Below are 12,265 nucleotides of genomic sequence, written 5' to 3'. Positions count from 1 at the left end.
CGAGCAGCGTTGTATGCGGAAAAATAACAACAAAGGTGATAAATATAGGTGATTAATGTCAAAACCCTCACAGGTGCATAGCAACAAGAGCCCTGCTTACTGCTGCAATTATTAAAGGGGTAGAAGCAAGTTCTGCCCTCACTAGACGATGAAGCTGGGTTCTAGCTTGGCAGATAGCTTAACAGGTCCACGATAAACATCCAGGAGTCAGCAGGGACGTTTTAGATATTTACTGTAGAAGGCACTGTAAAACTGCAATACAGAAAAACAATAAATGAATAATGTTACATTTGTGATGTATTTATATGTATTTTATGTTAATAAACACTTAATAATAAACGTTCATGTACTTTATGTGTATTTCATAAAGATATAATAAAACAATCAAGTTTTTTCCCAAACCTAGCGGTTAGCTCAACGCTAAAAATATATGTAAAATCCCATAGACGTGATAACGCATTAGCATCGCGACCGTTTTTACTGGAGATAAAAACTTCCACACACAAGATTCTCAACTGTTACATAAAACTATGATAAATATGCTCAACGGAACAAACATATAAGACTTACAGGCATGTGCTCTTTCAGGATTAGCAAGAAAAGATGAACCAATATGCAGAAAATATAAGTTAGCTTAACGGTCATCTCCAGTTGAGAATAACTATGGCAAGTCTACCGGTACAAATTACGCACACACACAGAGCTGAATTTACATGTCTGCCTTAAAGAGCAAGTCACCCCCAAATCACATTTTTTTTGCTGATAAACTATATAAAGGAGTGTCTAATCATGCTGCAGACACGTGTAGTCAATAATTTGGCGGTTCAGTGCATCTTGGTTAAAATTCAAATATTCTGCCTAAAACTGTCAGTGTTGCGCCGTCGTCAGGGAAAAATTCTGCACTGTATTTGAATTTAAATCTGCCACCACTATTGGCTAAGAGGTATGCTATGATGTCATCTGGTATATTATGATGTCATAATTCCATTGTGAGCCTGTGTGTGTTTGTATTTGTTAGCGGCTCCGCCCTCTCGGTCTGCCAAGCAACAGCATTTGTTGCATTTTTCAAACATGAAGTGGGAGTGGAGTTAGAATCTGGTAGGGGGTGACTTGCTCTTTAAAGAGCGGGTCAATTGAGCCTCGGAGTCCTTCTCCACCCACGTATCAATTTTAAAAAATGCAACATTAGTAGGCGTTGCCTGGAGGACCGAGAGGGCGGAGCCGCGGCAGTGACGAAGACGATGGCTAACTAGACGAAGCTAGCTCCCTTCACTCTGAGCAGTTGATAGAAGTGGAGGACGTTTCTCCCCCTCCTTACAGACACTCGAGAAGAAAGGGACCAAGTCTATTTGGAGGAGACAAGCGGACCTGAGTCTTATTGTTTTGAGCTTGTGAGTTGCCTGAAACTCCCAGAACCGACCCAACAGAATCACCTCTGAAAGGTAAGTAGCCGTTAGCCATAGCATTGGATTAGCTGCAGGGTTTGTCTCCACGGCCCCAAAAAGCTAGTATTCAGCATGTTTTAGAGGTTTATCTGCTTCAGCACACCTGGTTTTAATCAGCAACAAATAGCTGAGCTGCTTAACAGCTAATCTAACCTGTTAAAGCAGGAAAATCCACTGAAACATGCTGGATAGCTCTCCGGTAGCCCTGGGCTCAAGGTACAGTCTGCTGCATATAAAGTTATGAAAATACCCCATGAGAAAATTATTCTGTAATGTGTTCAGCCCACTAAAACTGCCCTGATTTCTTTATTTATTTACTAATAACAGCTGCTCTCTCGGTTCTAGGTCCTCTGGTGTCTGCAGCTGGTCTCTGGTGTCTGCAGCTGGTCTCCTCTGCTGGTGTCCTCAGGATCAGGAACTTCCAGAAGAATGTGCCTTTCAATGACTCTTTCCCCCTTATTTGTTATATTAATTAAATAAATCTCAATTTATATATTTCCTGTTTTTGTTCATGTCCATAAATACTTAAACATGCTTGAAATTAGAACGAGCTTTTAACAGTGAGGTGCTAGTTTAATTAATCACAATAGCTAGTTAAACATGCAACAAAAATGTGATATTCAATGTAATTTATAAATATCCATTAAAATATCAAAACTGGAATCTAAATGAGATATTTGGCAGCACAAAAAACTTGTCAAACACAATATTTATTATAATAATTGTAGGCAGACAGGAGACAGAGCTGATGGAGGTTCTCAGTCATCGAAGGAAGGCTGAAGGCTTTCCAGGAACAGGAGATGTGGTGTTGTCTCTTCTCTCTCTATTCTGCCAGATGAGCTGATAGGTTACAGGTGTGTGAGGACATCCTCATGCTGTCATAACCAGATGACAGGAGTTATCAGGTGATCAGCCAGGCTAATGAGATGCAGAAAGAAAACAAATTCAGGACAGTGTACAATATGTGGTGTTGCTCACCTTATGTGCTCTTATAGAATATTAATGTGTGCATGCCTCATGGTGTAGAGTCCATATTTTGCTGAATGTCCTGCAATAATGCAGGTTATTAGTTAATTTACTTTTGATAGCAAAAACAAAATATTTAATGTAAAAGTTATTTTCCAGGAGAATCAGCTCACACGTCACCACCAAGTGTCACGGGCAGAATCAGTAGCCTCCGTCATGATGTAATCACATACTTATTTAATTGTTAATATCTTAAAAATTCTGAAATGTTTTAATTTTTTTTTTACCTTGAACAGTTCACTGAGCTTGCACTGTCACTGAGGTGGAAGCTGGAATCAACAGCAGACACCTCACACCTTGGTCTTTTCAGGGGGTCTGGACGCTCTGGGACCTTCTGGAAGATGAATTTTCATCATGGTCCCCGTGGGTCACCAGACACACTGCGGCTGTGAACTCCATTCTGGCTGGCTATGTAAAAACAAAGAAGCAGCACATTTATAAATGTTTAAAAGAGCATAAAATCACGTGTAAAAATAATCTGTAAAACAAATTAAAACTAGAAGGTGATAATAAAATGTTTGCATAGAAGATTATTAAAAATAATTCACCTTTGCTACAGGGAAGGTTTCACATCAGCCTGGACAAGTACATTCATGCAGCTAAATCAGTCTGACAGCCAGTGTCTTGGGTAGATTTAGCCTGAAAAAAAAAAATAGAAGCACATTGTTGTTGGGAGTTTATAAAGTCAGATAATATACAAAAAAATCTCCTATATAGGCGCTTTATAACATTCCTAGTGTGTGATCGTTGTTATAACGTAAAAGTCAGTCACATATGATGTGGAGAGCCTGAAATGCGACCTCCTGAACAGAATTCCTCACAGAACTGGGTCACAAGCTGGATTTCACGCTGTAATGCTGTCAACTAGTGCAGCGTTAGTTATAGACACTGTTGCAGAATTGCCGACTGACTAGCTAAAGGAAGTGAACCACGTCTCTCAGACTTTGCATTTAGGTAGGGAATTGTCTTTAGAAGATGTTAAAACGTTTATTTAGCTGACTCACCTCAGACTGGAGCCCGCAGTGGTGGGGGAGCAGAGTCGGTGGGCTGCATCTAAATCGCGGAAGAGCCATGGTGGGCACAGCCTCCCTCTTCAAACGGAGACGTGCAGAATCGCGGGTAAAATGCCCACAGAGTCACCGCAACCATACTACACTACACCTACTCACCAATACTAAGACGATATGGAACACTAAACCCGAAATACTTTCCCAATTACACTAACAGCCAAACACTAACTAAACTATAATACACAACAGCCAAGCTAACACTAAATAAGTATTTATAACACTAAAAGATATGCTAAAGACTAGGATATGCTAATGCTATATGCTAATGCTGAACTACCGCTGACCTCCTACACTCGCTTGCAAATCCAACTCCCACTCGCCACAGGGCGTGGCCGAGACGCTCGTTGCTTTTATAACTTTGGCACGGAGCTGCTACGTAGTACTCTACTGGTTTACGTAGTACTTTACTCTTTAGCCATTGGCTAAAATTTATTCAAAATGACTCAAATTCTATGTTTTCAGCTGAAGGTGGCGCATTACTGTGGTTTTTAGACAGAATTTTTAATTTTTAAAGAAAATGCACCAAAATGCTAAAATAAAGAATGCACACATTTAAAACACTATTAGACACTCATTTATACAGTTCATCAGCAAAAAAAAGTTAATTTAGACGTTACTTGCTCTTTAAAGAGGCAGCACAGCAAGTGTAATGAATTATAAGTGCAATTAATTAAAGGTATAGCAATCGATCTTTTACTTCTGGGTGGATCACATAAACCAATGGTCCGCACTACTGTCAATCATTCTGGCGAAGCTTTACCGTGAGTTCGTCGTACGTGCCCGCCCCCGGGTCACTTTTCTCCTTGCGCATGCGCACTCTTTTTTCTCAACGGGTTCTTTTGAAAATGGCTGAGAGTCGCAAGAGAAAAGGTGTCTTCAAAGTCTACGAGAAGAGAAAGGCCTCTGAAGTGAGAAATAAGACCAGAGTGTTTTTAGGAGACTCCTTTCAACGTTGGCGTTCGCTGAAAGAGACGGTTGGGCTGTCCACAGATGCTGTGGTTGTCTGTTTTTCTGCTCGACAGGTAAGCTAAAGTTCGGCATGCTATTTGGAGGAATGCATTTGAGATTACTGCTAGAAGAACTGTATGAAAATAAAACCTGTTTTATATTTGTGTGCGCACATCAGCTTCTGAAATATTCTACTGGCCAAACAAAGCGCGTTCTCTGCTGACGTGATTCCAACATGGCAGCGCCCTGTCTGCATGTGAAAAAATAAACAAATGGCGAGAGAGCTGTAAATAGGGGAAATGCTTCTACTTGTTTTATTGTTGATGCGTCGCCGCGATCGTCATTTCAAGTTTCGGAAAGTATGTGTACGTGGCTGCAAAGACGGAGCGGTCTAGGATTTTATGCCTATCTACCCAAAGAGGTGCGCTTTGCTGACACAGAATCCTTCCGACCGTTCCGCCGTCTGTATCCTGAATCCTTCGAGAGTGTAGTGGAAACAGTCGGCTCATCAATCCGCAAAGCACCATTTAGTTTATGTTTTTTTTTACATGCGGACAGGGGGCTGCTGCATCTGAATCTGAACACATCTTTGAGCGGAGACATTACAGACAATGTCCTGATGCATGAATCAAACAATAAAGTAAAACACGTAAGGGAATGTCATATTTAGTATAGCATACATTTATTAGAGGTAGTTTCAAATGTAGAGCTGGAAGACCTTCAGAAGAATATACTTTAAAGAATATCTGTGGACATCCATATGAAATATTTGTTATATTTGGATTTTGTATAAACAAAGAACTAATATGTTTAAAATTCTACATTTGTTACAGCTATGATAACATCACCTCCACACCGCTGACTCACACTCAGTGGTCAAGACCAAAGCCTCCAGATGTATCAACAATTCAGGATTCACTGTCGGATCGGTAAGTTCCCAGCAAACAAACTGAGTTGTGCATATGCGTAAGAATGTTGCATAGAAAAAGGCATACCAATTACCATGTGTTAGCTATGTATTTATTTGTGTGTGTGTGCGTGCGTGCGTGCGTGCGTGTGTGTGTGTGTGTGTGTGTGTGTGTGTGTGTATTACAAAGAAGCTGATAGACACAGCCTGGATATCTGGCACGGTGCAAAGAACCTCTGTAAAAATGGTTCAAGCTATATGTGTGCTGTTCCTGCTCTTCTTTTATTCTGGTAAGATACGGATTATTTCATTCCTATACTCTTTATTTATTCAGGCTGGACAGGAGAAGGACTGTGCCCTGCTTCTGATTTGGAACAGAGACGTTTGCAATCACTTTTGGTACTGCTGTAAGGACGCCACATCTTTTTAAGATTTCATTGTAAGTTTTATTTCTTAGATATAATTTATAAGAAATTGTGGAAATGGTATTTTTCTAATAATTTCATAGTGAACATGATTCACTAACTTTATAAATTGTATTACAGGATCTATGGACTGGAATTCTGCATCATGTGATGGATGAAAGTCAGTGGTACTTCGGGGCCTGTCGACATGGTCCATTGGAGGAAGATAGGGATAAAGAGTGGATTCCAAAGAGCTCTGCAGCACTAACAAGACTCCAGAAGATAGCTTTTGATGAACGCTGGTTGAAAAACATACCAAAGTATCTGTCGTTCAGGTATAAATATATGTATTTGTATTCTAAATCACTGTCTACACCAGCCAAAAGCTCTTTTTATCAGATTCTAGTATATTTGTCCTTTCTACCTTGTTTTTAATAGATTTACCTCAGACCTGGAGTCCTTTCATAACCACATTTTTATGTATGCCTCCAAGCGTTTCTCCTTCACACCACCAGTGTACTCCGCTCGGACCAAGTTGGCAGGGCTGGATTATAACTACCACCTACACCGAGGAGAACTAACCAAAGCAGATGGCTCACATCAGTACGTTTCTTATCACAGTCTACCAGCGATACTAAAGTCATTTTGTTTTCACTGTAAGGAAGATTTTAAACATTACTTGTGGCATAAATGTAGTACAGAATGTGATTCCTCCAGCTACATCTTTTTTTTTTACGTGCTGGAGGTGTTGGTGGAGCCGGGGTTCCTTCCCGGCGCCGTGGACCAACGCCGGGGGAGCACACAACGCCGGGGGAGCACATAGCAGGATCGGTCCGGCTGCGTCTCCCAGTCCAACCTCTCATCTGGCTCTGGGAGGGTGGAGAGGAACGCCGAGGCTCGATGGCGGCGTGGCGGAGTTGGAGGAGGAGAAGCCGGCTGGTGGCTCAGGGTGAGACATCGGAGCAGGTGCTCCAAGGGGAGAACCTCCCCGCTGGATCCTTCGGGAGGTCGGTTCATTCTGTCACGGTGAGTTGAGCGGTTTGTGAGGATCCAAATGCTGGGGAGGAAGCAGGCAGGCAGGCAATCTGGACATGCAAAAGGTCTTTTAATAGTAACTGCACGCAGGACATGGAAACAATGAACCGACAAAACACACAGAACTGAGAGGGTTTAAATACATGAGGGCTGGGAGCTTGGGTGATTGGAAAAGAGAGGCAGGTGGGAGCAATTAACAGCATGACTGAACAGAATGGGGAGACAAGACAGGGTGTGACAAAATGCTGTGGGTGACGAGGAGAGACGACTTGATGTTTACAACTGTACCTACATCTAAAGGGTATGTGCTTCCATTTCAGCTGTACATAATGTGCCATATCAAACATTTTCTGGTGGATGTATGCCTTTCATAAAACATTGATTTTACACGTAAGAGCTAATAAAAAAAATCATAACCGTTTGTTTATATTTCCGCATAAATTATTTTAATACATTTTTGCTGAGGTAAATTGTTTATGTATTTATAAATGTAAATAAAGTTGTGTTTGAATACCTAACAAACCCTGGAAGACTTTTTTATTAAAACCTGGAAATATTACATATTTGAAGTGTCAGAATACAACCGTGTAATTAATCAGGTTATGAGTGTGCAAGTAAAGCTCTGGAGGTCTCTTTTTTTGAGGTAAATTACAAAAATATTTATTAGGCATCTACAAATGTTTTACACTCTTGATGGAAGAAAGCCTACATACTGTCCATTTGGATCTGGGAAACCATCTCTAATTTTCCACACACAACATGAAGGTATAACAATTCTAACACCTGGTCCCAGAAGGCCACACTGCCAGACAATAAAGTTCCTGTATGCTGCATAGCGGAACTGCCTATGGCTTTCTCCTGGATCCCGGATGTCAGCCTCCGCTCTAAGGTCATTCCAGATTCGTCTGGCCAGTCTCCATGCACCTTCATTCAAGATGTACAAGTCCATGTGTGGCAACAGTGATGTAAAGTTCTGTGGTTGTTGTTGACAGCATTTTTGTTCCAGCGGTGTTGCCATATTTCTGCACTGTAGACAGACACACCAGCTGGGTGACTGTGGAGGACAAGGTCCAGGTTGAGGGTGATCAGGGGTGAGAATCATCAGGTCAAAGGTGAGACTAGGTTCCCGTGTGAGACATCTTTGTAGAAGCTGTTGGCACTCTTCTAGCGTCACCAGACTCACACCAGCTGGGATTCAGACTCTGCTAGTCTGAAAGATAAACAATAACTCTCTTTCCCAAGGTCCCATCTGTTTGCCTCCAGAAGAAAGAAGATCCAGCTCGAACCAGTTGCTAAATTCAAGAATGATTTAATAAATCGATAAACTTCTTTGATGACCTATAATCTAGATAATCATTAAATAAACATTTGTTTTTTACTACTTACAATAATCATAGTATAATGAAATGCTTCAATAATCTGTGCACACTGAATGGATGTTAAATTGTGTGTCTAGAGCCTGCATTGTGTTCAACATGTTTTGACGACAAGGTCCTCACACCTGCTCACACAATAACAAGTACGGTTAAGTTAAATCCATGACACATAACTAACCTTTTACCCAGATCAGAGCCTCTGAATCAAAGAAGGCATGTTTCTGAGATTCTTGGTAATATCCTCAAACTTGTCAACTTTTGGTTGGCTACAACAACCGTAATATAAAATCCTGAAAACTAGAGATCACTTTGAGTAATTTGCCAGTTCTAGAGAAAGCTTCAGACCGGCCATCTGTAGCCAAACCTCTTAAACCATCAAAGATTTTGACACGTCAAAACTTTTTTGCACCTACAAAGCTGAGACAGCAAACAGTTCCTACAGAATAAAGCTGATATTGTTTAAACTTCTTAAGAGTCCCAGACGCTCGGTTCCATCCATCTGTCGTGACCCGAGACATCTCTGGACTGAAAGGATCGGTACCACGGTATTCTACAGCCCTCTGGTGCCAGCGGTCATCTGACCCCTCTGACTTTCGGATCCACCAAGAGGGTCTCTGAATACGGGTAATGTAGACACACAAATAGCATCTGATGTGGGGTTTTGATAACCAACCTCATAGTTTAACGCAGACCAAATTATTTTACATCGGGAACTCTGCTCTACGAGATTCGGAAGTTCTGACCAACAACACATCCACACATAGGTTCCAGACATCACCTTTAGCTCCATCCACTCACAGTAAATAATAGTTAACCAATTTGTCATGCTTTAAATTGTTTATAAAATAAATTCTTCCTTTTATAAACCTGACTCTTTTCTGAATCAAGATGAAGTGTGTATAATTACTTAATAAAGCAAAAATCCTAGAATCTTCTGATTAAGCCCTATAATCTTCTGATAATTACAATAAAGATCAAGCAAGGCTATATTGTATATTTATACAGAATATCAAATAATACATTTGCCTCCACTACACACTTGACTTTCTTTGACAATGAATGTGCTACTACTAGTTTACCCGTTTAATTATAGAATCACTAGGATAAATATAATACAATTTATCTCTCACCAAATAGAATATTTACTAAGAAATCACTATGTAACCATAGAAACCCTACAGGGTATATTGGTTTAATGTGTTGGTGTGTCTGCTCTGTCTTCTCGATCCCCAGTGAGTCGTGGAGGATGGCTGCTTATACTGAGCCAGGATCCTCTGGAGGTTTCTTCCTGTTAAAAGGGAATTTTCCTCTCCACTGTCACTAAATGCTTGCTTAGTATGAGGATTGCTGTAAAGTCACTGACACTAGTCAGTGACTTTATGGCAATTTGCTGGGTTCCTTATATAGGAAACTTTTTACTGATTGGCTTAATGAACTGACCTGTATATGAATGTTTACTATGTGAAGTGCCTTGAGGTTTACTAATATTATTGATGTTTTATTTATTGCTGCAATATTTTGTTGTTTACCTGTGATGAGAATTGCGGCATCAACAAGTCATCTACATAAATGTTTTTGTTCTGCTCAGCAACTGAGGTTCATTCACTGTGCTGATTGAAATCACCTGGTTTCGTTGCTGAGCTGAAGAAAAACATGGCATGGAGATGACTTGTTGGTGACACAATTCCCCATCGCTGTTATTTACCAGTATTATCTTTTTATTAGTGGACATCTGATTGTGTAAAAAAGTTAGACGTAGAAAAGCTACCCCCCCCCCCCCCCCCCCCCTTGTATTGCTGTGTTATGTTTTCCTACTTTTAAAATGGGAAACGTATTTCAACAACGAAACCAACAGGAATACTGACGTAACACCGGTGCACAAAGGTGTTTCAGTTAGCAACAGACGGGGATGGGAGGGGGGATGGGCAAACAGCGAGAGAAACATGGAGGGACCAGACTGATGGAAATTTGTGGGTGGTAACCTCTTCATTACAAAATGTGTGTAGGTGTTAAAACACCCACATCCCTCAAGGGTGCGCCGCCCAGTCCACACAGTCACAAAGTCCTCCGACAGCATTTATTGAGCACACACACAAAGTTGAAGCACACACATCACATTCCTGAGACTATTACGTAGACCATCAGACGGGAAGCTGCTAGCATAGGGAGGTCTCAGCTCCAGGTGCACACCGAATCAACAAGCAGTTTCTTGACAGTTTCTCATGGGAGTTTTACTGATAATTCAGACCTGCTTGGTCTGACCAGAACAGCTTGATCTGGAAAGCAAGGTCACTGTCCTCCCTGTGGAGACTCAACAGGATGAAACCTGTGTTTAATCATTCTTAATGAGCACCAGATGTTTTAGCAGTCAGGAAATTAAGCTATAATATCAAATTTTACTTAATTACAACGGCGCCGCCAGTCTGACCAGCCGATCCAGTACCTCGGAGGTCAGTGACATCCAGTGTCTGTGTCGTCTCTGCAGCAGGACCACTTCACCATGTGATGGGAAAAACCCCTACCCTAAGGGGAGCTGACGGTTGCAGTGACACACCACCTGAGTCTCCGCACCCAGCGGTGGGGTCACCACCTGCCATGGGGGGTGGGGGGTTGATGGTGGCGCTGAGACTCCGGCTGAAGCCCAGTATCTTGCGGTGGGGACCCCACCTGCCAAAAAACGGGCTGATGACATCATTGCCCCTACTGCACCACAGCTGGCGCTGGTGACCTCTAGCCCTGAGGTTGGTGACTCACCTACCAAAGGGGAGGTTGAATGATGCCCTGTACCACTACTGGCTTACCCTGATCTCTCTGACTGCACCTGCGCGTCGACCGAGGTTCCTCCAGAGCGCTCACCTGCGCCAAATCCTCGCAAGACCGCGCCTGCGCCAGCCTATAGTCTAAAAACGTTCTTGGTTTCCTTTTCCAGGTCTGACAAAATATGTTTTGTTAGTTGCGTGCATCGGTTTGATGTCGACCGCAGCTGAGATTCATTCTCAGCCTCCTCTAATGCGTCTGTACAAACCTGGGCCCTCTTCGGGTATCACGCTCCGAGACCGCCCAGGTTTGTTAATGACCAACTATCGCCTGTTCACACAAAAGAGTTTTGTTAAATTTGACCTCGCTATGGCGTGTACGGATCCACCAAGAGGGTCTCCCAGAACGGGTGAAGTATACACACAGATAGCGTCTGATGTGCTTTTGATAATAATCAACCATAGCTTAACGCAAACCAAATTCTTTTACATCCAGAACTCAGCTCTCCTAGATACGGAAGTTCTGACTAACATAGCATTTATACATAGGTTCACACATCACATTTAGTTCCATCCATCACAGTAAATGCTTAGTTAACTTGTCATGTTTTAACTGTTGGTAAAATAAATTCTTACTTTTATAAACCTGACTCTTTTCCGAATAAAAACGAAGTGTGTAAAATCCCTTAATAAATAAAGAATCCTAGAATCTTCTGATTAAACCCCTGTAATGTCAACAAATGGTCTGATTTTGAGATCCCACAGTTCATATGCACGGCCAGAGCAAATAACCCTGGCTACACACGTTCTGCTGTATTTTACCCTGACAGGAGATGGAACGTCTGCACGCAGGCTCTTTAATCAGATGACTTCATCAGCTGAACTGAAGCTTCATCAGATAATGAAAGATGACAGTAGCATTCTTTTCCCCAAGGTTCTGCACAGAACTCTGTTAGATAAACTTTTATTCCCAGAAGAAACGAATATTTCATAATATAAGTAATCATTTTATATTTCAGAATAATCCTTGAAGAAAACAAGATCTTACAATTAATAATCACTAAATATTGCCATGTATAATTATAAATGATGAAATTTTTCATGAATCTGTTCAATGATGCTAAGTATGTTTACTGGATTAGATCACTCACGCCAGACAAGAAGTAAGGCTAAATTAAGAAGCACTACACATAAACTAACCTTGTTTCGCAGACTCAGCGGCTCTGCATCACAGAGTGTGAGCCAGCCATTTCTTCTGCTGATTTGCCTCCAGATATGGAGGAAGAGGTGCAACCAGA

The 12,265-nt window shown here is 41.5% G+C and overlaps 2 long non-coding RNA genes across 2 annotated transcripts; one reads left to right on the top strand and one right to left on the bottom strand.

Annotated features, from left to right (window-relative positions):
• The first annotated feature begins 1,304 nt into the window (after window positions 1-1,304).
• Window positions 1,305-1,940, top strand: LOC139062143 (uncharacterized). The gene is made up of 2 exons (XR_011515731.1): window positions 1,305-1,442; window positions 1,791-1,940. It is a non-coding gene; the product is annotated as an uncharacterized lncRNA (long non-coding RNA).
• A 199-nt stretch (window positions 1,941-2,139) lies between these two features.
• On the bottom strand, window positions 2,140-3,135 carry LOC139062142 (uncharacterized). The gene is made up of 3 exons (XR_011515730.1): window positions 3,020-3,135; window positions 2,699-2,879; window positions 2,140-2,363 (listed from the first exon to the last, which is right to left on the bottom strand). It is a non-coding gene; the product is annotated as an uncharacterized lncRNA (long non-coding RNA).
• Between the last annotated feature and the right edge of the window lie 9,130 nt (window positions 3,136-12,265).

This window comes from Nothobranchius furzeri, chromosome 12, assembly GCF_043380555.1.
Source record: "Nothobranchius furzeri strain GRZ-AD chromosome 12, NfurGRZ-RIMD1, whole genome shotgun sequence".
In the NCBI taxonomy this organism is placed as follows: Eukaryota; Metazoa; Chordata; class Actinopteri; order Cyprinodontiformes; family Nothobranchiidae; genus Nothobranchius; species Nothobranchius furzeri.
Note: the sequence above shows the minus strand (reverse complement) of the source record. Positions and strands in the feature narration are given on the sequence as shown.